The sequence below is a fragment of the Carettochelys insculpta genome, chromosome 8 (genome assembly GCF_033958435.1).
Source record: "Carettochelys insculpta isolate YL-2023 chromosome 8, ASM3395843v1, whole genome shotgun sequence".
Classification (NCBI taxonomy): Eukaryota; Metazoa; Chordata; order Testudines; family Carettochelyidae; genus Carettochelys; species Carettochelys insculpta.
In genome coordinates, this window is record NC_134144.1 from 38,680,060 (window position 1) to 38,706,887 (window position 26,828).

At 43.0% G+C, this 26,828-nt stretch overlaps 1 protein-coding gene across 6 annotated transcripts in view; it reads right to left on the reverse strand.

The window, feature by feature from the left end:
* B3GALT1 (beta-1,3-galactosyltransferase 1) overlaps positions 1-26,828 on the reverse strand; it is a 325,957-nt gene that overhangs the window by 162,770 nt on the left and 136,359 nt on the right. Inside the window, exon 3 of one of the 6 annotated variants that reach the window (XR_012646459.1) lies at positions 18,476-21,334. The exons of the other annotated variants lie outside the window; for them this stretch is intronic. The gene's annotated coding sequence lies outside the window, so the exon portion shown is untranslated. Of the gene's footprint in view, positions 1-18,475; positions 21,335-26,828 lie in introns of those variants that run through there. 6 annotated transcript variants of the gene reach the window in all.

Below are 26,828 nucleotides of genomic sequence, written 5' to 3' on the forward strand. Positions count from 1 at the left end.
GATAGAGAAGTAAGTATTTCCAGTGCAGCTGTGTGAGCCCAAGCAGTATGATTGACTAGTTTATACTGTCTTCAGCTGGAGTTCAAGTCCATAGCCCACTGGACTGTAATGACCATTGAACTTGTAGCTGAGGTAAGACTTAGATGTCTATGCTCCAAATTGGAAATATTTGGCTTACATTTGGCACCTAAATAACGCAAGCAAATAAGACTCGGGACCTTTTTGAAAACCAGGCCACTTACTCAAAGTGCTGAATGTTAGGCATCTGCATTTGAAAGGCTTCGTCTTAAACTAGGAGTTGGCAGACCTTGTACCTAACTCCACAGTATCATTTTTTACTGGTGATTTTCCAAGGCTGAAGTGAAATCCAACTGAACTCACTTGCAATGTGATTGCAGAATTAGTCTAAAGTAAGCATTAGCCCTACTCCTCATTATACAAATCTTGAGCAAGGTCCAGAGGTCTCCCTAACTTACTTCATTGATGTCAGTGGCAGTTTCGCTGAATGTAGCAGCTCAGATGATAGGAGTTGGTGTTGGTGGTGATTGTTACTATTCCTTTACAGTAGCACCAATGGCCTCCAACCAAGATTCAGGTCCCCATTGTCCTAAATACTTTATGAATCTTGAAAAAAGATCCCTGCCCTGCAAAGAGCTATCTGACAGCTTCATTATTTGTCTCTCTATTCGCATTATGGTCTCTTGCTTATTTTATTTTTCATTTGCATTGAGTACAATTTAGATATTAATCTATATCAGCATTGGTAATTCATTTTCCTTTGGTCTAAGGCAGTGGTTCCCAAACTCTTTGGCATCATGCCCCCCCTTTTTGATTTTTGAAAAACTCTCATGCCCCCCCACCTCTTCTTTACCATCATCCAACTCCCCCTTTAACAAAAAGTTCAATTCATAATTTAAAATAAACACAAAAATTGATATAAAATGTTATTTAAAATTAAAAATAAGCACAAATAGTGTTTCTTGGCCCCTTGCAAGTGCCTGGTGTAGCCCCAGCTAGCCAGCTGCCAGAGCTGCCCCCACCAGCAGCCCACCTGCTTGAGCCCTGTGTCGCCAGAGCCAACCACCTGCCCACCCGCCAGCAGCCAGGGCCCTATGAGCCCCACGTTGCTGGGGTCAGCCACCTGACTGCCGTCCCAAGCCCTGTGCTGCCAGGGCCAGCCCTGCGCCCAAGCCTTGTGCTTCTGTCCCAAGCTGCCTAAGCTCCATGCTGCTGGGGCCAGCTGCCAGCCTGAGCTACCTGAGCCCTGCAATGCTGGTGCCAGCCACCCAAGCCCTATCAGTCCTGCAAGCTGGCCAGCTGCCCAAGCCCTGCAAACCCCGCACACTGCCCGCCTGAGCCCCTCCCCTCCCACCAGCCTTCTGATCATACCCCATCCCCATCCTTCTCACCTGAGCCAGGCACCCCCAGCCCCGCATCTAACCCCATCCTCCTTCCCCTCCTGTCCAACCCACACTCACTCCCCTTTGCAGGAGGCAGCTAGCACCATGTGGGTCTTCGCCGGCTGCCTGCTTTTTATAGCCGCTGTGCCTTGTCACCCACTTAAAATGGCAGGGGTTGAGAGCTGGAAGCAACGGCTGGCTCTTTCTTCGGGTGCGGGGAATAATGTGAGGCTGGGTCGCCTTGCACCCTCTGGAATTTCTTCACACCCCCTGGGAGGCACGCCCCACAGTTTGGGAAACCATAGTCTGAGGGTACCAGGCAATTATAATAATTTATGTATTTCTCTACACCTTATTTAATTTATATTGAACCTACAATGTTAGAATGCCTTCTTTTTATAAATAATCTCTTCTGAGGGAACGCTGTTGCATAAATTGTCAGCAGTAGAGGTAGCCATGGGTGAAATGGCTTTTCTTATTAAATGTCACAAGATTTAATGTCACAGTATAATTGGGATGGAAGTATAATTGAGCTAAGCGCAACACGTCTTTTTATGTTAACACATTATTAATCTGCAGGAGTATTAAAATATGTTTTAAAAAGGCCCTATTCACATGGAAATTGTTAGCTTCAACTAAAAATTACACTTCCGCTGTGGAGCACAGACATGAAAAATGTTAGCTTAGGTTCACAGATAACATGATTTGCAAGTAGAATGTGAAACAGAAAGGGGGCGTACTAAGGAATTAACCATGTATTCATAAAGCATATGACTTGAGGAATATAAAATGCCTTGAGCATAATATTGCAGTATCTCTCTGGCACTACAGAAGGGTAGTTAGAGGGAGCTTCAGCAGAAAACTTCTGGTTTTCAGCCTCACATTCTGACTCTTCCCTCATTTGTAAAAATGAGAGAAGAAATTAAGTTTACAGCACCAAATGGCACAATGGGAGTATGTCTACACAGCAGTGTTATGTCAAAATAAGATAATCCAGAAGAGATTTTCAGAACTAGCTTATTTCAAAATAACACTGCTACACACACAAGCTATGTCTACATGTGCACTTAATTTTGAAAATACAGGCCTGCTTTCGAAAGAACACAGGGAGTGTCTATGCATACATGTTCTTTCGAAAGGAAATCAGAGGAACACGGCTCAGATTTCAAAATCTGGACCCCGAACCCATATGAGGAAAAGTGACTCCTTTCGAAATGCTCTTTTGAAAGAAGGCATGTGGAGATGCCTCAAGGTCTGCCCTGGCGCTGGCCACCTAGAGGGCAGAGAGACCCTGGCCCACAGCAGTGGGGCTCTATGATTCCTGCGTCCAGGTGCTCTTAAAGCTGCATGGACCCTGAAACCCCATGGTAGGAAGCTGAACGTGCGCTAGCAGCAAAAGCACATGCTGTTCTCCGCATGCCCTCACACCCACTCAAAAAGAGGAAAAAAAGCCAGGATGGCCAGCAGTCACCCACCGCAGGAGCCCCAGCCTCCCCCCCCGCCCCAGCCCTCCCAGGACTCTCAGGAGCAGCAGGGCCAGAGGGAAAAGAACAGGCCTCCTCCTGGATAGAGCCCAAGCTCTAAGGCCTGCTCAGACTTTGGAAGGAGGAGGTGATCCTCCATGAGATGGGGGTGAAGCATCAGAACGCCCTGGCCTGCGCCCACCTTGCCCAGGGACTGACAACCAGAGGACACCCTGAGTGCACCCTGGACCAAGTAAGGAGTCACGTCAAAGAGCTCTGTCAGGGCTACACCCGGGCCTGGGATGAAGCCAGGTCCCTCCACCTGCCCCTATTACTGGGAGCATTGTTCCAGCTGGGGCCCCGAGACAACTCCCCGCCACCCATCGTCCTGGACACGGCTGTGGATCATACTAAGCTAGAGGCCCAGGAGGTGGGATCAAGCAGCCAGAAACAGGCTGACACCACCCTGGACTGGTCCAGGAAGGAGAGTGAGCTCATCACTGATGTGCCCTCATGGTCTTCCAGCCAGGCGACTGGGAGCCGAGCATCACCAGAGGTCATTGAAGGACCCTCTGGTTAGGGTGAGGACCCCGACTAGCACGCTGGAGGCAACACAGCTGCCAGTGGGCCAAGCTAGGCCCGGACACGCATCAGCCAGCCGTGGCCCCTGGTACACCATGATGCCCTTTGGTGACAGTCAGCACCTGTCCCCATGGACAGTTCTGTGCACCATATGTGTAGCAAGACGTAGGCAGGTCTGGACGACACCTGGGGACGGTCCTACTTAGGCAGAGAACCCCTGCGCACCCCTGATAATGCATGGATACCATGTCCATCTCATCCCCAGAGGGGGTGGGTATTGTCCCCAGGGGCAAGGCCCCAAGGTTCCTCATGGGGGACTGTAACATCCTTCTCTCCTTTCAGGTCCACCAGCCAAGTGCTGGAAGAGCCCCGTGCCCTCCATGGTCCCAGAGTACCCTAGGAGGCGGTGGAGAAGGGCCAGGGACCTCCATCAGCACCAAGCTGGGCCCACAGCCAGAGACTGGAGTGGTGCTCAGAGGAGGATACCACCAGCCTGCGTCAGGCCGAGGTGGCAGAGCAACGCCGCCAGCTGTGAAAGGCTAACCTGGCCTGGTGGAGGGAGGCCTGGGACAGACTACTGTCCCACCTGGAAGACATACACAGACCCCTCCAGGAGTACTTGGCCAATGTGACCCACCTTCTGGCCCACTGGGCCACCCACACCATTCCAAGACCCCCTGAAGCCCCTCCCTATGGCCCCACCTGCCAGTGCTTCCTGCCCCATCCTATCCCCACCACGCACGCCGCATCTGGGGAGGGAGGGGATCCTGGGGCAGATGGGGCTCTTAGCCTGCAACCCCTGCCCCTGAGTGACTCTCCCAGGTCAGATCTCTCCCCACCCCCAATATACATAGTCTGCCCCCTCCTGTTGTAAATAGTTTTTGTTTCTAAGGTTCACTCATTTCAGATTTAACAGTAAAAGTTTTGTTTCCCAAAGATGCCTGTGTCCCATGTTCTCATAGTGGGTGGATGTGTGGATGAGAGTAGTGGTGGTGCATGTGGTATGAGGGGTGACTATGGGTGGGTGATGTCAGTGTGGCTCAAGAGCAAAGTTCTCCCAGAGGGCCTCCCTGCTGTGGACCCTATCTCAATTGGTCTGCAGCAATTGAGCAGTGGCTGGTTGTTCATACCCAAATCTGTACTTGTACACCCACCCCTGCATGAAGGCATCACCCTTGACATTGACAATGTTGTGGAGGGCACTGCAGGTGCTTACCTACAGCAGAACATTGTGAACCCCAACTTCCAAGCACAAGGGGAGGCACTGCCAGTGCCTCTTCAGGCGCCCAAAGGCCCGCTCCACAATATTGCAGGCCTGGTTGAAGTGGCTGTTGAAGACCTCTGGGGTGGGTTCGAGGTGGCCAGTATAGGGCTGCAAAAGACACGGCAGTAGGGGGTGCATGGCATCTGCCACAATACACAGTGGCATGGTGGGGTCTCCGACTGGGAGCTCCCACTGGGAGATGTAGGTCCTGGCCTCCATATGGCAGCACAGGCTGGAATTCTGGAACACCGAAGTGTTGTGTGTTTTGGCTTGCCCAGCCCACGTACACGTCGATGAACCAGTCTTTGTGATCCACCAGGGCCTCGAGGACTATCAAGTGGTAGTCCTTGCAGTTAATATAGCAGCCGGCGTTGTGTGGCGGGGCATGGATGGGAATGTTTATCCCATCCAGGGCACTGAAGCAATTCAGGAAGCAGAGTGCCGCAAATCCCCCAACAGCAGCATACAGGTCCTCGATGTGGAAGACTCAATGGAGGAGCGTTGTGTTTAATGTGTGGACAACCTGCACAGGATGGAGGACATGCACTCTCATGAGTTCTCAGCCCCTGCATCCCCACCCCCTGCCCCCGAGAGTCCCTGAACCCAGGAGCCCCCTCCAACCTCCCCATAGTAGGGGTGTGACCCGGGCCCAGCTTACCTTCATGAAGATAGCTCTGATGGTGGTCGTGCCCACCCCAAACTGATGCCCCACTGAGCGGTAGCTGTCTGGGTTTTCAGATAGCAATTGCAACCCGCTTCTCAGGGGGGAGAGCGGGCCGCATGGTAGTGTCCTGGTGCTTCAGTGCAGGGCTGAGCCCATGGCAGAGCTCCTGGAAGGTCTCCTAGCTCAAGCAGAAGTTCTGCAGCCATCTGGTATTGTCCCAGTGCCCCAAGATCAGCCTTTCCTACCAGTCTGAGCTGCTGGGGTAGCTCCCCTGGCGACAGGGCAGATCTAAACTTCAATCCGCTTTTGTGTAGTCATGCAAGGCTAGATCCTGATGGCTGTAGTTTGATTTTTAGCTTTTCGAAAGAGGGCTGTCATGTAGACACAGCTAAAATGCACTTCAAAATAGCACCCCGCTATTTTGAAATACAACATCTATGCAGAATAGAGCCTATTTTGAAATAAAACCATTGGATGCACCATGGCTTATTTCAAAAGTCTCTATTCCCTGTCTACACAGCCCCTATTTCAAAATAGGCACTGTTTCTTGTGGAATGAGCTTTATCTATTTCAAAATAATCCAACTGCTATTTTGAAATAGCAGTTTCATTGTGTAGACACCAGGGCTACGTCTACACTAGCGTTTTGAAGTTGGTGGGGTGCTTTCGAAAAGGACCCCTGTCTGGACAAGCCACGTGGCAGCGAAAAGTGGCAATTTCGAAGAGCTGTGACTGGCAGCATGCTAATGAGGTGCTGAATATTCATTTCAGAGCCTCATTAGTAATCTTCAAAATGGCTATTTCCATGGCCATTTCGAAGTTTTGTGCTCGTGTAGACATGGCCTAGCAAAGTTATTTCAAAATAATGGCTGTCATTTTGAAATAACTTCGCTGTGTAGACGCACCCTGTGCTCTTTTTCCTTCCTCAATAATGAAATATTGTATGCAAATAAATCAAGCTATCTTCTTAGGATTTTATAGTGTCACCCAATTGAAAATAGTTTAGAAATGATTTAGTCCTTGTAGATTGTGCCAAGAGTACTTTAACGTGGAGTTGTTTAAAACAATATTACTTGAAAGAGTGTGAGGAAAACTTTAGTGCACAACAGCGAAGTCTACACAGACTAATTAATACACAGTGTTATTGCATTGGGATTTGACTTAAAAAGATCATCAGCCCCATCATATAGACAAGCCCTAACGTTTTCAACACACTGTTTTACAACTGGCCCTGTCTGGAAGACAGTCAGAAATTGAAGAAATCTAAAGGGTGGGGGGAAGGATGTGGGGGGAAAAAGAACACCTCTCTCCAGATTTCATTTTTTCCCATTTGGAAGAAGTTGGGTAATTGCAAAAATGCCTGCGGGAGTGGGACTTTTTTTTAAATCGTTTTCTCATGCTTTCTGGCTGTCTTCCAACTTTTACCAGCTGGAAAACAGTGTGTTCAAATGTTTTTGAAGTGGAGATCTTCCTTTCAGAAACTGTGTGTATCTGAAAGAAAATAAAGTTTTTGATGCATTTTTCCAAGTTTCTGAAATGCAATATTCTGAATTTAATCCAAAAGTCATTATGTAGCAAAATTTGAAAAAAATATAATCAAAGTAAAAATTTTCTTGTGGAAAAAAATCATTTTCACTTGAACTCTATTTCTTGGGGGGGGGAAAAAAAACTCAAAGACCTTTTAATCAGACTTCTTATGAGCTTATTAGTTTGGGGTCGTTGCATTGAAATTCAAAAAGGTGGATTAAAAAGTGATTTACTATAAAGGGCCTGATAGCTATGGATGCTGCTATTGTAACAACTGAATCCAAGAACCTCTGGTTAGTTAGAGCTTACAATATTTGGAAAACTGACCCTTTTGACACATCTGGAACCGGTTTCTTTGCACTTTAATAGTGCTGACACTTTATTAATAACATTGTACCACTGAAAGTCAACTGAGCAGTATGGTGCTTCTTCTGCCAAGAAAATTGGATAAACAAAGGACATTTGTACAAAAAAAGAATGAGTCACATTAAGAGGAAGTGTAGGTTATTCTTTTAAAGCAATTGCAAATCCATCCCTTTCCAGGTGATTTGCACTTGAGTGGTAATTGCTTTAATTACTACTTCAGAAATTTCCCTATCAGAAATTTTGTGTTTCTTTAATCGACACAAATCTGTTCAATCAGAGATCTGAAATACTTCTACATGTAAGAGACTATGTAAGTTTAAAAGCCCAATTTTTAAAAAGGTGTTGCTTGTGTCTAAAACAAAAATGTTTAGCAACTATCAAATCTGCATAGACTACCTTTTAGCCTTCCTCTATATGCAAGGTGCTTTCCTGAGCTTTTCCCCCAATTGCCAATGTGTTTAGACAAGTCAGATTAACGTGACTTCAGTTTTTTGTTTTTTTTTTTTGTTCCATATCTTGTTTCTGGTTTAGATTTTTGTAATTATGCACGTCTTGTAGAATTACTAGAAATACATATTTCAGCAGGGGTTGGACTAAATGAGCCCCTCAAGTTTCTTCCAACCCTAATCTTCTATGAGTATCTATGAAAGAACTTCTCATGCTCACATTACCTCATAGTTCTTGCGGTGGCGGGGGGGAGTAACATTATACAAGCATGAAAACATGGCTGCATCTATCACACAGTCATTCAGTATTTGTGTTTAGATTTCTAGATATGCTTCTCTCCAATAGACATGCAAGTTGTGAGTTTAGAAAGTTAAACGGCATCTTATTTTTGCTTTCCAAAAGTCACTGACAGTGTGCCATAGTTTGTCAACTCATAATTCCAAGCTTTTCTGATAGGTCTTATTTCAAGCATGTTAGCACCCTCTCATCCACATGGAAATGGAATAGTAGAGGAATTAGTATAGACTTCTTAGTGAATTCTACCAAAAATATTCCTGTGTGATAGGACAGTCTCCCCATCAGTCACTGTTGAAAGCCCAACTCAGCCGTTCGTAGGCTGACATATTTGAACACTGCAAACTTTGATTATAAATTTAAATCCTGATTTAAAAGGTGTGATGCTCGGACATTCTGCATCTCAGTAAGGCTCAGCATTTGCTTAACTGTAGGAGTGAAGCCCAAATTTTCCCCAAACTTTAATCAGGACACCTAGCCTGGTAACACTGGGCGAAGGAAAATATTGGATAGTATCAGCTGTCATTATTGGAAGTAAATGCACCTGTAGTTTTACATAGTTGAGACTGATAAATGTATTTGATGTGGAAGAAACAGATGACATGCTTCCAAATCCACTTGTATTGCTGTAGCCATGGTAGCCTTAGAGAAGAGAGAGAATTCCACTGAGAAGAAGCCTAAACCTACTCAAAATGAGCTATCTATTAGAGTTGGTCAAAAAAATCTCAAACTTTTTTTTTCCTTTTGAAAATTAGGTTTTTAATAGATGGAAATTTTAGCAGAAAGTATCTAATTTTAGGAGAAAATTGGAAAACCAAGAACTCTTCATTTTCAGGCATTTGAGTCCTTTTATGAAAAGTCAAAGTTTTCCAAGAAAAATAATTCTGACCAGTTTAATTTTTCACTCCAGGGTGATCTGCTGGTATAACTGTACCAGTTACTAATGAAATAAGCTATACAGACAAAAGTTTCTTTTTTGCCTGATATAACTGCATATAAATTAGAGCTTTTGCTGTGTATTTGTGGCTGTTTGGGAGGGTGGGGGTGGAATCACATCACTAACTGATATTACTAATTTGATAAATGTAATGTAGACCTGGCTTGACTTTTTGTGTTAAATCACTTCACCTCACTTTCTAATTAATCCAAACTCTGAAATGAGATTTCAGATGCATACCTTCCCTTAGCAAGAGGCTTTGAGTTCAACAGATGAAAATCAGGAATACAGCACCCACCACCATTCAGGCATATTTTATGTAGCTTAAAGTACATCATGATCACTTCTTGTGAAGAGCAAAATGTTCTATAGCCTGCGTTATTAGGGATGGTTAACAGGTATAAGATATAGCCAGTTTGCTAATTGCCCAGTATTTCATGTTTAATTCAAAAGTATGTGGGGAAAGGTGTATTTTGCAACTGCTCTTAAATATGGCTGCATTACTGTGTTCCAGAGGCGTGAGTCTTTCTGTTCCTGCCATTGAAAATACTTTTAATCCAGCTCAAGCAGGCTTTAGCTCTGGGACAACTAGTTCAAGATGAGCATAAGTCAAACAGAAGGAAGGATACGCGGGGTCAATCCTTCAGTTTGTGTTGCATCTAGTTCCAGCAGCATGTAGAGCCTCTTGCCAGGGTGAAAAGGAACAAATGACCAAGGAAAGCTCTGCCACTGAGGAAAGGATGTAATCATTTTGTTGATCTTAGGTCAAAAGAGGTATTTTAAAATATCGATTCAATAAGTGAACATCAAATCCTGCTCAATTTGGAACAGACTCGGGGTCTGCGACTCCCTGACTCATATTTGAAAAAGCGGCTGCTATCAGTGCAAAAAATAAGCTTATAGTGTTCAAAAATTTGCCAATGTTCTCCTAAGCTAAGAAGTGAAAAGGTAATTTCTCTCCTTGGGAGACTGACCTGCAATAGCATAAGTAATTAACCAGTACCAACTGCAGCAGGCTACAGTGCTCAAGATGCTGTAGAGACTAGAGAACAATTACCTCCCATTAGTAAAGCTCCAAGGAGCTTTCCCTTGCTTTTTAAACACAAGTTATGAAAGGTGAGAACATTTGGTAATTCTCATAATCAATGGATTGGCTAAGCAGCATAGTGACATGTATACACAGACCCTGACCTGAACGGTATTACACAATAAATTGCTCTTTGCAGGGGACACACAAAAAACATCTAATGTGACTACGCAGTTCCTACAAATATTATGTCCTAGCAAATGCTTGATGTCCTCTGCTTTCCCCGCCCCTCACCATGAGAGTGGCAGCCAAGCAATTCTTTCAAAGTAAATTTTGCACCTACTGGTTGAAACTTTCTAGTCTGGCACTCTGTGGTCCGGCAGCATCTGAGGTTTGGCATGATTTTAGTTAATTGGATGTCCACTTATTAGTGTGACCAAGTTTCCCACAGTCCCGTAAAGTTTGTTTACAGACACCAGTCCTGGCTCTGGGTTGCTTACCTCTAATTTACTCCTAAATGTCTTCTAGGAGCCCAGTAAGCTTAGAGGTTTATGCTTACTGTGGATCACTGTAATTGGGCAGCTGCCTCCCACGTGCCCCTTCCTGGCCTTAGGGTGACCCTGCAAATAGCACATTGCATGGATCTCCCTATTCTGGGCAGTTGCAGTTCCCTTTTGTCCAGGGGCTAAATGCCTGCCTGTGTTCTCCATCTTTATGTCAGAGGGCAGCCCCGCTGGGGCACTGTCAGGGCAGGCCATGGCAAAACCTTTCTGCCTTTCTCCTTATTTCAGAATCCTCAGTAGCTCCACACAAGCTCTCAGAGAATAAAAAGCTCTTTCTGGGGTTGGTTTGTTACAAAAGCTCTACTGCTATAATCCCGCATTCCCCAGCACTGTCCAAACAGTATTTGAACTTCAGTATTTCAAGTCCTCACCATCCAGCCACATACCAAGCACAGCTCTATTGTCTGCTCTGGCTCTCTGTTCTGGTGTGTCTCGCCTCTGCTGGGCTACCGCTTTCTGCAGCTCGCATTGGCTGGGAACAGCAAACCATGGCCAACAGTAGCTGCAAGAAGCCTGGATGCACAGATAAAATGCCTGGCATCCTGCCAGGAGTTTACCCTGTTGAACCATATCTGACTTGTGATCCACTTGTTGCCCTGTTCTCAATCAAAGGGATCCTGCCCTGGTTGCAGGACTGGATTCACTAGGTCTAAGTGTCTCACTGGGAACTGTTCAGCAGCATCTGAAACAAGATGAAGCTTTGTTCCATTTTCCACGCTGAAATCTCCAGCAAGGGGGGCGGGGATTTTTGCTTACCATTTGTCAGTAGCAGGAAACCTGCCCAAATGCCAACAGTCAGACACCTGCCAGCCTGCACACCCCTGGGGGGAAAGGCAACCTCTACCACAGAGGCTGTTCAGAACCCCAAAGGAAAGTACAGCACCACCCCCCAAGAATGTGATGCTTCACCCACCTTTCACACTAACATAGCAAGTGCTCCTGGCTGAGCACAATGAGGGGAGTACACCTCACACCTTGCATACATGGGAGGGTAGGAGCCCTGGAGGAATTCTCAATGAGGTTATGAAAGATGATATAGCCACCTTGCTATCATTGTCACTAAGACAGATCTATTAATAATTCAAGTCTTATTTTTTTTCTCCTCAATTTCTTGCCATGTATTGCTCAGTTTTCCTATCCTCCAGTTATAGTTACTAGCAATAGAGAAGAAAATACAGGGGCAGCTCTCCAGAGAAACTAGAGGTCTGGCATCAGCTGTCTGAGGGCTGCAGATGCATTCTGGTGAGTCTTAGACTGTTATGAGTATTAATACCTTGATTATCTAAAGGCCTGAGACACAGAAAAGCTTCCCAAGGTTTGCGAATAAGAACAGCACCCAGAAGTTAGATCTGCACCCAGGCAGGTTGCCTGTGAGACTGAGACCCACTGTTCCCCACCCACCCTACCCTACCCTTCTTGCTCAGATTCACCCATTCACTTGCAGCTATCTTGAAAGAACCGCATTTTTCCTGGTGTCTTTAAAAGAAAAAAATTGCAAATAAAAAATAACAGCCTTTAACGTTGTGCATCTTACTTTTAGTAACATAAAACATCTGAAATAATACAGGAAGATTTATGCTGCTAAGTCTTTTTGAAGTATTTTTGCAGTCTTAGAAGAAAAGGTACCAAAGATTCTGAGCCTTGATAAGCCTTTTTCATAGATTCCAGGACCAGACGAACCATTGTGATAATCTGCTCAAACCTCCTACATAACACAGCCCATAAACTTTCCCAAAATAAATCCCAGAGGATATCTTTTAGGAAAACATCCAGTCTTGCTTTTAAAATTGTCAGTGATGTAAAAATCCATCATGACCCTTGGTAAATTGTTCCGGTGGTTAATTACCCTCATGGTCAAAAATGTATGCCTTGCTTCAAAGCTGTTTATATAAAAACTATTCAAAAGAAATGAAGAAAAGATCATTTTTGCTCATTAGAATTTGTAGGTGGGTGATAGCAGTGAATCATACACCTGAAAAGAGATTCCTGTCTAGCACTGGGAAGATTTCATAGCTGCTAATGGCTGTGTCTACACGTGCACGCTACTTCGAAGTAGCGGCACTAACTTCGAAATAGCACCCGTCGCGGCTACACGCGTCGGGCGCTATTTCGAAGTTAACTTCGACGTTAGGCGGCGAGACGTCGAAGTCGCTAACCTCATGAGGGGATCGGAATAGCACCCTACTTCGACGTTCAACATCGAAGTAGGGACCGTGTAGACAATCCGCGTCCTGCAACGTCGAAATTGTGGGGTCCTCCATGGCAGCCATCAGCTGGGGAGTTGAGAGACGCTGTCTCTCCAGCCCGTGCGGGGCTCTATGGTCACCGTGGGCAGCAGCCTTTAGCCCAGGGCTTCTGGCTGCTGCTGCTGCAGCGGGGGATTCATGCTGCATGCACAGGGTCTGCAACTCGTTGTCGGCTCTGTGGATCTTGTGGTGTTTAGTGCAAGTGTGTCTGGGAGGGGCCCTTTAAGGGAGCGGCTTGCTGTTGAGTCCGCCCTGTGACCCTGTCTGCAGCTGTGCCTGGCACCCTTATTTCGATGTGTGCTACTGTGGCGTGTAGACGTTCCCTCGCAGCGCCTATTTCGATGTGGTGCTGCGCAACGGCGATGTTGAACTTCGACGTTGCCAGCCCTGGAGGACATGTAGACGTTATTCATCGAAATAGCCTATTTCGATGTGGCGACATCGAAATAGGCTACTTCGATGTGGCGACATCGAAATAGGCTACTTCGATGTAGGCTTCACGTGTAGACGTAGCCAATATCATTGATTACTCCCTAACAGACAGTGTGTCTAATTAAAAAGAAGCCTTCTAGATGACATAATTGCAACCCAGAGACAAACATCAGCACTCAAAACACAAACACAGAGCCAGTTTCTGCTGTCAGTTAAACATATGCAAGCCAGTTGAAATCAATAATTGTATATGAAACCGGGAGTGAAATGTGACCCATAAATGAGTTCGAAATGATCACAGAAAGCTGTGAGCTCTCAAAATTATGTTTTCACCGGTAGTAACTAGTGTTCTCCTTTATGTGCTAAGGTGTAAGAGTAATTTCTCTTTTAGAGAGACTTCTTTTGAGTCACACCATTGTGCAATTCTTCCACAAGTTTTAACACCTTTTAGCTTACAGTCTCTTACATTGTGAAAAATAAAACTTGGGCTTTTCATTTGAGAATCCAGACTACTTCAGTGGAGACCACAATTGAAAGTCTCTGAGAAGCATATTTGCAGTTACATTATGTGTGAAGTATTCCTGGACAAATATCTCCTCCAGATCAAACATGCCACAGTATGTCTGGAATGAAACTGGAATGAAATCCACAAAAATTTACCGCAGCTCTGTAAATTACTATATGTTTAATGCACATAAGGTGCAATTTTCTCTTTAATTTTCTCTTTGTAATAACCCAAATTGCCCTTTTCCTTGTGGAAATTGACTCTTTTTCAGAGTTTTAAAAAAGACATTGTACAGTAAACCCTCCTTGTACGAGCCTTCATGTTGTGTTAAACTCACATTAACTCCAGTTTTGCCCAATATGAAGCTGCTGGGCTATCAACCTGCCTAGCTTCCTGCAGCTGTAGGCAGCCAAGTAGGCTAAGAGCCCCTTCCCCTCCCTTCTGAGAGTGGCTCTAGGCATCACTCTGGGAAGGCAGGGGAAGGCTTTTAGCTCACCTAGCTGCCTGCCCCTTGTGGGCAGCCAGGTGGGCTATAACCTTCCTTTCCCCCACCTGGGGTCCTGGGGAAGTGGTGGCCGTGGGTGTCCCCCGCCTGCCTCCCCCATGACCCCAACCCTTTCCCCAAGTTCTTCCCGACTTAATGAAATTCAAGGTACGCCAATGTGTGTGGAACCCAACCCTCATGTACTTCAAGGGATTCCTGTATTCATGACTTCTGAATAGTGGGAATTCTGACCTACTTATTTACCCCATTGCCACAAATCCTTACTAGTGCTCACATCTAGCAACTTAGTGAGCCTGGCTTTCAGTTCCTGAATGAGTGCAAGAGTAGGGAAAGGGTGATTTGTTTGGAAGGGAGAGGGGATTGGCAGAGAGAGGAGAGTCCTGTTACAGTATCTGAATATGGAGGTATCGGAGCTAATGCGGTTCTCTCTGTGCAAGTGGCCAGAAGGTGGTAACAGGGTGAGGCAGAAGTTCTATCCCTCTGCATAGGAGATGTGCACAGTACCTGGCTCAGCTTAACGAAAGACGCGTCATGCAAGCATATTTGATTCTGCCTTTTGCAGGGTCAGAGGAGGGGAAGAGGGAAGGAGACTGAATACAGGGTTTAGGACATAAGCCAACAACCAAAAGAGCAAGAAGAGCCATTTTTTAAAAAATTCAGTTAAAAAAACAATAATTCACGAGCCACAATGCATGTGAATACGAGACGGTCCTTAATTAAACTGTTCTTTTTTAAACCCCTACTCTAAGACCAGTGCGCACATATCTCCCACAATGCACTGCACATGTTAGAGGGGGAGCTACCCAACATTTTGAGATCCCATGCTGTTTCCTATTTAGAGATGTTCATTGTTCAGATTTCAGACCTCCAAAATATCAAAAATAATCGGAAGGTTCTTTTTTTTAAATTTTGCAATTATAGCATCAGGAGACACAAAGAAGCCCTTAAGGAGCTGCAAGTTGCAGACCTGGTTGGACATAGAAAACATATCTTGGTATTCCCTTTCTGTAGGTGTTAGAAGATCTTACTGGGCAGAGCAATTTGTCTGAGTAAGAGTTTAGGACTGGTGCTGCAGTAGCTGTGATGCCTGAATTTGTCCTAGGATTTAAAGATTAAAGGTTTTAGTAGATTTAGATCTGAATATAAGAGAACTGGATTGGATTTTTGAACACTTTTCCCTTTTATATGATGATATTAGCATGCACAAAGTGGATTTTTTTATATTTACTAATTAGTAATATTTTGTATATTGATAGATTAGACTATATCTGATGTTTTCTATGAGACGTTTTTTCCCAATAAACCATCATAATGAAAAAGAAATTGGAAAATCAATTTTGATAAAATAAATGCTTTTTGAAAATTAAAATCTTCAGTTGACCTTCTCTCTTTATATTCCATATTGTTCTTAGTTTCAGGTAAAGCCAAAATCATTTGTTTGGCACCTGTCATAATGGGGGCTTCAATAAACCAAATAAATAATGCCGAAATGCAGTGAGAGAAAATATTTCTCAACAGATTAGTCTGCTAATCTGACTGGCAGTTTTTCAGAGACTTAGATAACACTTGGTAAGCATGTAAGCTTCTGGATAATGAATTAAATGAGCATGATCAGTTGAAAAATAAGTACTTTAAACAGGATATACTATGAAGTTTTGATCTAAAATTTCCTTTGAATTTTCCCTAATTATTTACCTTATTAAATATTTTTGGCCTGATATGTTACAATAATTTACAGCATCATGGGATTTATTCTGATCTTAGGTAGGTTTTGCACTGATGTAACTTCAGTCAGTGGAAAAATATATGTGAGATCAGAATCAGACCAAATTTCTATAAAGTTCTTGACTGCCAGTCTAAGAGAAGAATTTTTGTGAATGGATGCAAAGAAAACATATCAGCAAATTATTACAGCATATTTGAATAAATAACTTTTAGTCAAAATTTCTACTCCTTTCAATGCATCGCATGCAGTGCCTTTTTTTAAAAAGAGTTGGTACTCGGCTAGCTTCTGGCCCCTCAACCCCAGCCAATCCCATGGCTGGGGCTGTCAAGGTACCAGTATTCAGTACTGGCAAGTACCAGCACAAAACCCATGTAAGCATCACTTGCAAGATTAAACCCTGAATGTCCGTTACTTAAAATGTTAATTTCCAAAGGCTACTTCTCAAGGTTGTTCGTGTGGTTGTTTCTCTCACAAGTAATTGTTGAATTGTGTCAGATGATTCATGGGACAAATCCCAGCTGTATGGAATTCACTGATAAAATTCCCATTGACTTGCAAAGGGCCAGAATTTCCACCCGTCCTACCCTCCAGCCTTGTGTGTTGATATTTAGGAGGGCTGCCTAAAAGCATGCAATTCTACAGAAATAAGATGAGAACTTCATGCTACTTTAGTGCAAGTAACCTACTCAAACTTGATTATTCATAGCAATTAAAACACAAGGGTCATGCACTTTGTGGCTCCTGTAGGCTGAGTCCATTGCACACGTCAGGGGGTCCTTGCACCCTTTCATTGTCTCCCATAAGCACCCTGTGTGCACCTTCCCACCCCTTTTCCCTTTCAGGGGCTGAGGGAACTCCCACAGGTTCCCTCATGCCAGGGGCTCCACATGTATCCCCTCCGTGCCATTATTATTTCTCTCTTTCACTCTGGGAGATAATTCCTTCAGGGTGCCAACATATTAAAAGCTCTTGGGAGGATGCATGCAGTGTTGTTGTAGCCATGTTGTCCCAGGATATGGGAGCTAGAAAGTGGGTGAATCAAAATTGGGATGATGGATAGAGATTAAATGGGATATTATGTTAAAAGGCATCAGTGTCAACAGTCAATTATTTGGTTTACAGACATTGACATAAGTGCCTGAAGGTACGTCTCTGCTAAATAGATTCCCAGCAGCACCAGCAGCCACCAGGAGCCCTGGGCAAGGTGGAAGGGGGGCCTGGTTCTGCACCCTTGAAGGGGTGGGGCCAAAGGCAGTTAGCTTTCAGCACTGCCCAGATTGTGTGGCACTCTGCATGCCCCTACCCTCACCCTGCCCCCAGCTGCATGTAGCCAGAGCAGCACAGCACTTCAAAGGGGCCCGAAGTAGCAGCTGCGGTGACTGGAGGTCCCTTTGGAACACCAAGCACTGGGGCCACTGCCCTTTTTCTACTTCACCCTCCTCTCCCACATTGGTAGGCCGAAAGATTCCACATGTGCCCTTCTAGTTTTCCAACTCCTGCTCTCCACAAATCCATAAATTGTGCCTATTAATTCCTGGAACGTTCCTGAAATTGATCAGCTGTTGTGTTCCAAAGTTGAGTTACATTTCAACATAGAAATATCATCAAGCTGAGTTTTGGGTTCACAAGCTTGCCCAGTAAGTGTGTGTGTGCACTGTTGCACAGCAACTGAGCCCATTAAATAACTCCACTTTCTAAATATTGTTATGTAAGCAGAAAATATGCCACACTGAAATATATTGTCCTACAGTATATATTGGTTACCAGCATAGTTTAAACAATGAAGAACAAAAAATATATTCCAGGCCAAAATTTTCAGAACGGGGTAACTAGGACTAAAATTTTAAAATCATGTCCTTACTTTTAAAGTCTTTCGAAAGTAATATGGACAAAATTTACTCATTTTACCCTGAATATTGTATTAACCTGTGCAGGACTCCTACATTTTACAATTTAATTTTGAAAGTAGAGTGCTCATAAGCATTATTTGTCTAACTATTGAGACAAAAGCTATGTGATTGTGACAGTCAACATGGTTTCTAACACTACAGACCAAAAAAGCTGTAGTTTTAAAGGAATAATTACATACAATTGTCTGTTTTTTAAATATGGCTATTATAATGACAATCCTCCAGATAAACATATATATGTAATTAGAGTGATTACAATACAGCAATAACCCATCACCATTTATTATTATAAAACCATAAACTATCATTCAGCATCCCATAAAATTCAAAATCTAATTTAAAGTGCTAGTTTAGCATAATTCCCACAAGTCATCATTCTTTAATATTGTGAAATGAATGAGGTTTTTGTGGAGCTATTAATTGATACTGACAAGCAATAACCACTCGAATGAAACTCCAATTACGAGAGGCAATTAATCACATTTACTGTCATATGTGGTGTCAAACAAAATTCAGTGAAGTTCTAAACAGTTTAAAAAAAAAAAGGGGGGGGGGGGAGTAGAATTTATACCTCTTAGGTTTTAATTCATTTAATGGAAATCAGATTGGCCTTTGGTGGCATATTCAAGCAATAACAAGTGCTATTTTCACTATTAATAGTGTTTCACTGTTCTCTAATTTTAAATTTTTTTTCTTCTTGATAATGACTTATACTCCAGATTTCTTTTTAAAGCGGTCCGTACAATTAATAGCATAATTGGTAACTATTCTGGTCTTAGAAAAGCTATTTGCCTGCCATATGTATGAATGTCCGCCACAATCCAAGGCAATACTAAAACATGCACTCAAATTTTAGCATTTGAGGTATAAGAGTATGCTTATGCACCCTCCTGAATAGGGAGTCTGTTCTGAATTGTGGCCATAGAGCACATTGCCTACTACAGCATCTGAACACCCGGAAAATTATTTAAAGCAAAATTCAGTTAGAATTCATTCACAACTCATTTGTATAATTACATTTTAGTTTGCATGAGCTTGTAAATGGTTTTTAAATTCGTTTCCTTTTTCCAAGAACAGTTGCCAGTCAATGAACCTAAACAGGCCTTTCAAACACCATATTTTGGTATTCAGATGAGTACAAAAAGAATGTAAAACAGTTACCTCAGTAATTAATTGGACTGGCGCAGTATAAAATTCAGACATCATATTATGATGGTATGTTTACATAGCGGGCTCATGGTATCATTGGACATGGCAGTTGTTTAATAGTGTTCTCTAGAAGTCCTTTATTTATACTTCTCCAAAAAGGTGACACCTTGCTTATGTCAGGAGAGCTAAGTAGACTTTCTTCAGACCACATCAAAGTGCCAGCCAGAAAAGAAGACTTGAGAGCAGCAAAAAGCAGACTCTGCTTTGTTTTGATCTGCAGTAATATCAGTCCCTATTGGATGGGTAGCTCTGACCACAAACTTAGCCAACTGTTTGGTATGAGAGTATGATTAATTGTTGGCTGTATAAATAGATGGCACCAATGAAAATTTAAGTGTAAAAACAGCTGAATCAACTTTTACTGAGAACAGTCTTAGTTTAGCTATCAGTTTTTATCTGCAGACTCCTTGGAATCTCTCTCTCTCATACCCAAAGAGGTGAAAAAAGAGACTATGAATCAGTGCAAAGGAACAGCTCTATTTTGAAGGTTTTACCTGATATCAGAACAGCTATTCAGGGTAAAAATCTACATGTAAAATATCTTAGGAAGTTACAGCTTGCTCTGCATTTTCTTTTCATTTCAGTTTAGTTACTTTGATCTTTGTCATCACTTCTAACCGCTTAAATTCTACTGTTTATGCTTAATCGAAACTCTTGCTTTTGATCAAGTCCAGTATAAGTAACTGTTACCGGGGAGCGGATAGGGGGCAGGTCTGTGCTTCTCTCTTTCATTGATAAAGGAAGCTTACCTGATAAGTCCTCTCTGTGCAAAAGTTTTGCACAGTGAGAGATGGATTACTTTGGAGGTTGGTTTCCTGAGGCTGTGCCCTAAAATAGCATCCTCCCAGAGCTGAAGTGGGTCAGTGTCTGTGTTGTTTTGCAGAAAGGCAGTAACCCCAACTCTGCCTTGGCTGCGGGCAATCAGAGGAACTGACCCAAAAGAATAGGGTGGTGGGGAGTCCCAGAGACAAGAAGGTGGATGTCAGTGGCATGATCAGCACACTGGGGAACAATCACAAGGATCTTCTGTGATCACAGCGCATCTGTTTATAGCTGTGGTGTCCAATACATTCACCACTCACGGCAAAAAGGACATTGTGGTGTGGCAATTCTGGGCTCTGGAGCTGCATATTGGCTCTTGGAACCTTTTAAATGTGGCTTCTCAGAGTTGCGCACACGTGGAGTGCCTGCTCCATGCATGCACGCCACCACTTGGCAAGCACGTGGCCCCTGTGACCCCAGCACAAGCCAGTGCAGATTCAGCTCCAGCATCCCCTATGGCTCCAGTGGAGGAGGGGAGGGCATTTAGAGTTGGAGGAAGCTGTGGAAAATATGGAAGGACCACAACCACAAGTGTGGCGATCCTTGATTTACTATATTGGACAACACTGGTTTATAGTTTTAAATGTGCTTCTGCCCCCAGAGCCCTAATAACTGGGTGATCAACTTAACTTGTAAATAGCCTTGTTTGTCCTATAAGTCTACGAGGTGGTTCATGCTAGAAGGATATGTAGCTATACTACCTGGTACTGAAAGCCATTTTGATCCAGTGTTTTTCCATGCGGTGGGGGGGAAAGAGGAGGGAAGGGATTATAGAACAAAGGTTTCCTACCCTATAGGAAAGTCTATTTAAACAATGGGAAGCTATCACTTTTTGCCTTCAATCTGCCTGGTACACCCTAAGAGGAAACAAAACAAAGGACTATGAAAGGCTGTTGACAGGTTATGTATGCTCATTGACACATTTAAACCTATAAACAAACCCATATTTCTCACTTTACATAGAAGAATGAGTCATGCACCAAAATAGAATATACAGATCCAGCAAAATGAAACATTAAAATTGATAGTTACATGAGATATTTTGTCCAAAGAATGTCTTGAATTATGCATATTTATATTCTTAAGCCAATTTTCATAATGTCAGGGGGAACCGTCAATGAAACAATCAACCTTGGCGCTCTAGGTTATATAGTGTCACTTCTCATAAATAGTACCTTAGCGTGCTTTTTCCCCTATTAAATACATTTGAATATTTTTACTCTGAAATTTTTGACTTCTTTTAGATATTTTCAGTAAATAAAATATTAAAAATGTATAACTAGTACTAATAATGGCAATGGCTTTGTCAAAAAAATAAATTAATCAGACAATCAAGATAACCTCAATTGTCTTGAGAAAAATTCTTTGGAGGTGGTCCTTTTCCACTGCTGAAGTATAAAGACTCTTGCATTTATTTTTCTTCTCTGTGGTTCCGGATTGTTAAACCTTCATCAGATCGGTATGGCAGGTTGTTTTAGAGGAAAAAGAAAAAGTACCCAGGTTATGATAAAATTATAAGATTGTACAGGGCATTATCTCATTATCTGAACAACAATTGGTATTTTTGTAACTGTAATTTGAGCTTAACTCCATTTCATACGAATAAAGGTTTTTGGTGGTGTTTTTATATTAATTTCTCCTTGTAAAAAGTTATTTCAGTATCAACTTTGAACACCCACTCTGACAGCAGCTTCATCTTATGTTTTAGCACAGAAAATTTTGTTGCCAGGGTAACTGATTTTATCAGTGTAACTGAAAATTTTATATATTAAGAACTACAAGGATGTAAGTGCTAAACTTACCAGGGTAAAACAAATACTAATTCTGTCAAATGCTGGGTATAATGATGTGGCGTCAAACAGCTATTCTAAGGCGGGAAATCTAGAATTGTTAAAATAAACACTTCCTGTTTTATTACATTAAAAAGATATAAACCATTTGTGAAATAGTCCAAAATATAACACAAATGACATTCCACAAAAACGTACTATTTAAACCCTGATCCATCAATTAAGCTATATTCAAATCTCCCACTGGCTTTAATGGCAGCATCACACGTGGAATAATTGCATGATCCAGCCCTAATGATAGAGGGTTTTTTCCTTTATTACAGCTTGGCGGGGCGGGGCGGGGGGGGGGGCTTTGCTCTTACTGAAGAAATTTGTGAGAAAACAATCACTCCTGCTGCCTGTTCTTCCTTGAATAACAGTCCTCTGCTGGAGACACGTCATTCTACAGTTGCCAGTTCTGATGTCCAAAAACAGAATTATGACTCAAAGTGGGGAAATAAGTATGACTGACTTGGTCTGAGAAGTTGTGGGAAATTATTTGTTGTTGATACAATATAAAACCTGATGGCGGTGGATTTATTTTAGATAACCATGAAAATATACATGCATTTGTTTGGTGAAGTACGTGGGCTGTTGCTCAGATTACGATGAACTCAGCTGGGCTTCTCTGACTATTGCCTGAGTCCAAGCCAACCTGATCCTTTGAATCTGAGCTCAGCTGGCTAGCCTGAGCTGCTGTCCATTCTACAGAGTTCACTCTATTTTTAGTGCACTAGATCATGCAGAGCTAGTTTGTTTCCCTACAAAGGCTGAGAAGCAAGCTCCCAATTGCAGTGTAAACACATTCAGGGTCATCTAGGCTATGGCTGCACAGCAGCATTATTTCAAAATATTCCACTGCACAATAGCTATTGCAAAATAGCTTATTTTGACCTAACACAGCTACATCCACGAACGCATTTTGAAATAGCATGTCTGGATACAACTGCCTAGCTCAAAATAGTGAGTCTAGTGAAGGGCAACACAAATTACTAGGAGACTGGGGCCTATGACCAATGTTCTCTTTAATCTTTGCCATCCATGTGCAGAATAAATGTTTGTGGCCAGAGATGTGTGAAAGTGCATCACCAGTGGAAAGAAAAAAAACTGTGTGCGCTCTGCTAATGAGCTGGGCAACATTTGAATTTCTCTGAGCAACCACACAAGCACCCAGCTTTCAGGGAAAACCGTACATGACTCATGAGAAGCACAGGGAATGGGGCTTATTTAGTTTGCAGAAGAATGAGAGTGAGTGGGGGGATCTGAATAGCAGCCTTCACCAAGATGAAGGGGGGTTCCAAAAAAGGAATGACAGAACAAGAAGTCACATACACATCTCACAGAGCTGGAAGAGGACATCGAGTTCAATTCCCTGCCCTTTTGACAGGACCAAGCACCACCCCTGACAGATTTTTTTTTTTAAATTTATTTGTCCCCGATGACCCCTAACTCGTCTCCTTAAGGATTGAATTTACAGCTCTGGGTTTAGCAGACCAAACCACTGGTTACCTCAAACCACTGAGCTATCTATCTGTAAGGCTGATAGACTTGGGTTGCTAGCCCCAGGGATAGAACCTGTGAGCATAGGGTCTAAAGCCCTGCACACCACCAGATGAGCTAAAGGCTAGCTGCCTCTCAGCCAAGGCTGTAGAGCAGAGACTTCTCTCACCCCAGATGAGCTCTCACCCCATCCCCCCACAAGTCATAGTCCAAAGTTGCAGTGGGGGATGTCTAGGTGAGCTACTGGGGGGTAGGGGGGAAACTATTTCACTAAGAGGGTGGTGAAGCAGTAGAATGAGTTGCCAAGGGAGGTGGTGGAATCTATATCTTTGGGGTGTTTTAAGGTCAGGCTTGACAAAGCCCTGGCTAGTTGGCACTGGTCCTGCTTTGAGCAGCGGATTGGACTAGATGACCTCCTGAGGGTTTTTCCCACCCTCCCCTTCTATAGTTCTATCACTCTATACCTAATTGGAATGCAACATTTTGATAAGGTTATTTCAAGGTTTCCAAACTAAAATAGTTTGGAATATTTTTGTGAAAAATTTCGAATTTCTCATCCACAATCAGCTGAGAGGAAATTTTGACACATGGGAAATGAAGGTGCAAGTGCAAGAGTAATTTTTTTAAAGGTAGAGATATTTGGTTGCTTAGGCCAATGCAGCAGATATGTAGCCTTCGTACTGGTTATGTACACTGTCACAGATCTAGCAGCTTCTCCCTACTGATGACTTACCAGATTGTTGATTCAGCTGCTCTATCTTCTATATTTTAAACCTCTGGACTCTAAACAGAGACGATGCATCATTCCTTTCCTAGGCAGACTCTGGGAGCACAGATCTCCTGTCTAGCAACCCATCTGGAGAGCTGTCACCATGCAGTCTCCTGCCTGTTCCCTAGAACCAGTACAGAGTTCTCACACTCTCCTGGTAGCTTAAATCCACCTCTTCCGAAAATTCCACCCAAAGGCGTAAACCTTCTGGGTTACAGCTTCAAGGGGCCACATGGTAATGCTTAATTCACAGAGATACTTTGCACAGATTTCTAATGACCTTGCTCTTCAGTTAACAAATAAAGCCCAGAATACAGATCATACAGAAAACAATGCAGCGCTGGTCACTCAAGCTCATCCTGCCCTTGGGTGACCTATGAGCTCAGGTAGGCAGGGATTCTCCCACTTCATCAGCCTTTCACAAGACTGTTCCTCATTTTGTGCTGTTTTTTTTTTTTTTTGTTAAGTGAAAGGCCTCCAACTAGATGACCTCATGTCTTTTATGATACCTGCCTCCCCAGTTGATCTCATATCTTTACCAGGTGACCCGATGTCTGGACAAACCAGTTTTCCTGGCTGGGAGTTAATCTGTTGTCTTGAGCAATTTTATTTGAATAAAAGTTTGTTCTGAGTTAACAGCTCTCTGAAATCCCAAGACGTAGTGATACAGGGTTGATAACAGTTTAATGTGGAGATAACTGGACAACAGCAGAAGTAAGGAACCCCACATCCAAAATGCAGTCTGAGACTCATAAGGATCCCTCTAGCAAACAGAACTAATAAACTGCACATACAAATTTCCCCAGTTGTCTCACCTGGGCCTAAGAGAGATGCAACCTGGAAGAGGAAAGGACAGAATTGCTTGATCTGAGAATGCAGTCATAGAAGGATGCCAAGACATCGTCCTGATTCAAATCTTAAATCTGTGATGAACTAATGTAGATTAAAAAAGTTGCTTTTCCCCCCACCTTCACACTGCTGCTTTTAAATCTCACCTTAACTTTGACTAAATATGCAATATTTTCTTGTAAATTAAGCTGGCATTTTTGTAAAAGGGTAGTTAATTGTTTTTGCACACCAAAATTTGCTCATTTCCCCTGATTTCAAAATGCCACGATCAGTTTAGGATCCATTTCCTTTAACACTTCTCAGTAAATTATTTTTTCATGATCAGTTCTAGTCAGCCTTTAGATGATTGTTATAGCTGCACATCTGGAGTCTTGTCTTCAGAGATTATTGGATTACAGTTTTCTGTAGATTGCTGTAGAAAATCTGATACACAAATTTAAAACACTGTGTACAGAATTATGCCTGGCATTTTCTAGCTTTGAGATATATTTTTTTTTGGATTGTCCATCGGACTTTTACATAAGATTGTTTCCAGTTTCTTTTTAAAATGTTCCTGATAGACATAGAACTACTCAGTAAACCCTCCAGATACATATCTCAAGTTAACACGACAGCCGCCCCTGACAGGAGTGGCAGATTACTCCTATCAGGGGCAGCAGCCTTACTCTTTCCACCCCTGACAGGAGCAGCTTTCTGCTCCTCTTGAGGCGGCAACCACGAGTTCGACTGTTGTGCCTGACAGGAGTAGGGAAACAGCTCCTGTCAGGGACAGCAGCCTGACCTGCAGCTGCTGCTTCGACAGGAAACTGCTCCTGTCAGGGGCAGCAGCCTGCTGGGCTGGTTAGTTCCCGAGCTCCTGCAAGACCAGGGGAGCCGGGAATCAGGCTACAGCGTGGTTCATGGCTCCCCTTGACTTGCACGAAAAATCAAGTTACGCGGGGGTTTCAGAAACGCAAGCCCTGCATAACTTGAGGGTTTACTGAATTTAGAGATTGTATTGAAAAGTCAATTACCTACCAGAGGATGAACACACAAATCTCCCCACAAAAATTGATGTTGGGCTGGTCAAAAATGTATTGAAATTTGGAGAAAAAGAAACCCAAAACATTTTGTCATTTTTGGGCGTTTGTCCCCTCATTTTTAGTTGAATTTTGAAATAAAATGCTGCTTTGAATAGCAATGTTGAAAATTTTATTTAAAAATGACAACCTATTCAAATTCGGGGGACATGTTCCCCCTTTTTTGAGCTAAAAATATTCTTTGAATGCACCCAAATTTGCAAATTGTTTCAGTCCAAAACACCATTTTTTTTCGTGAATAAACGATTCACTGAAAAAACTGTGCAGCTTTAATTATTATCTGTTCAGGGTCTGAGGAGTGCTACCGCATGCATCCGGTCTCTCAATATTCAGTTCCCACTGCCAGTCAGCCAGCAGTTACAGATCTTACTGCTACTTTCAAAAACTGCACCTTCTGATTACAAACACCTTGAAAGTATTCAGTTCTCTTTTAGACTTTAGTGTCCTCCCCAAGGAAATACAAAATAACACACCATATGGGAAATGGAATCAGCATGCATCACCCATGTAGCATCTTCTATCATCTGGCATTTCATAATATGACAGACTCAAATTTTGTAATTGATGAACATAGCATCTCCTCATTTAAGACTGCTAATCCTTCCTTGGATCTAAATAAAGGATAAGGATTTTGCTGAAAATTTTAAAATGCCCAAAATAAATCAGATGCACAAAATGACTCTGTGTGTGGTAATAATAGATGGCACAAAGTGCTGTATGTTTGCTTGAATACAATAGTTAGTTGCATAACCACATGAGTTCTACTTTCTCGGTATTAATGTTTATTTTTCATTCTAGAACATCAATAATAATATGTATGAAACTTAAGAATCTTGGCCAAAAGGTCACTTTAAAGTATTACTTAGGCTTCTAAGTACCACTCCCATTTCATCTCTATACTTGCTGCCATACTG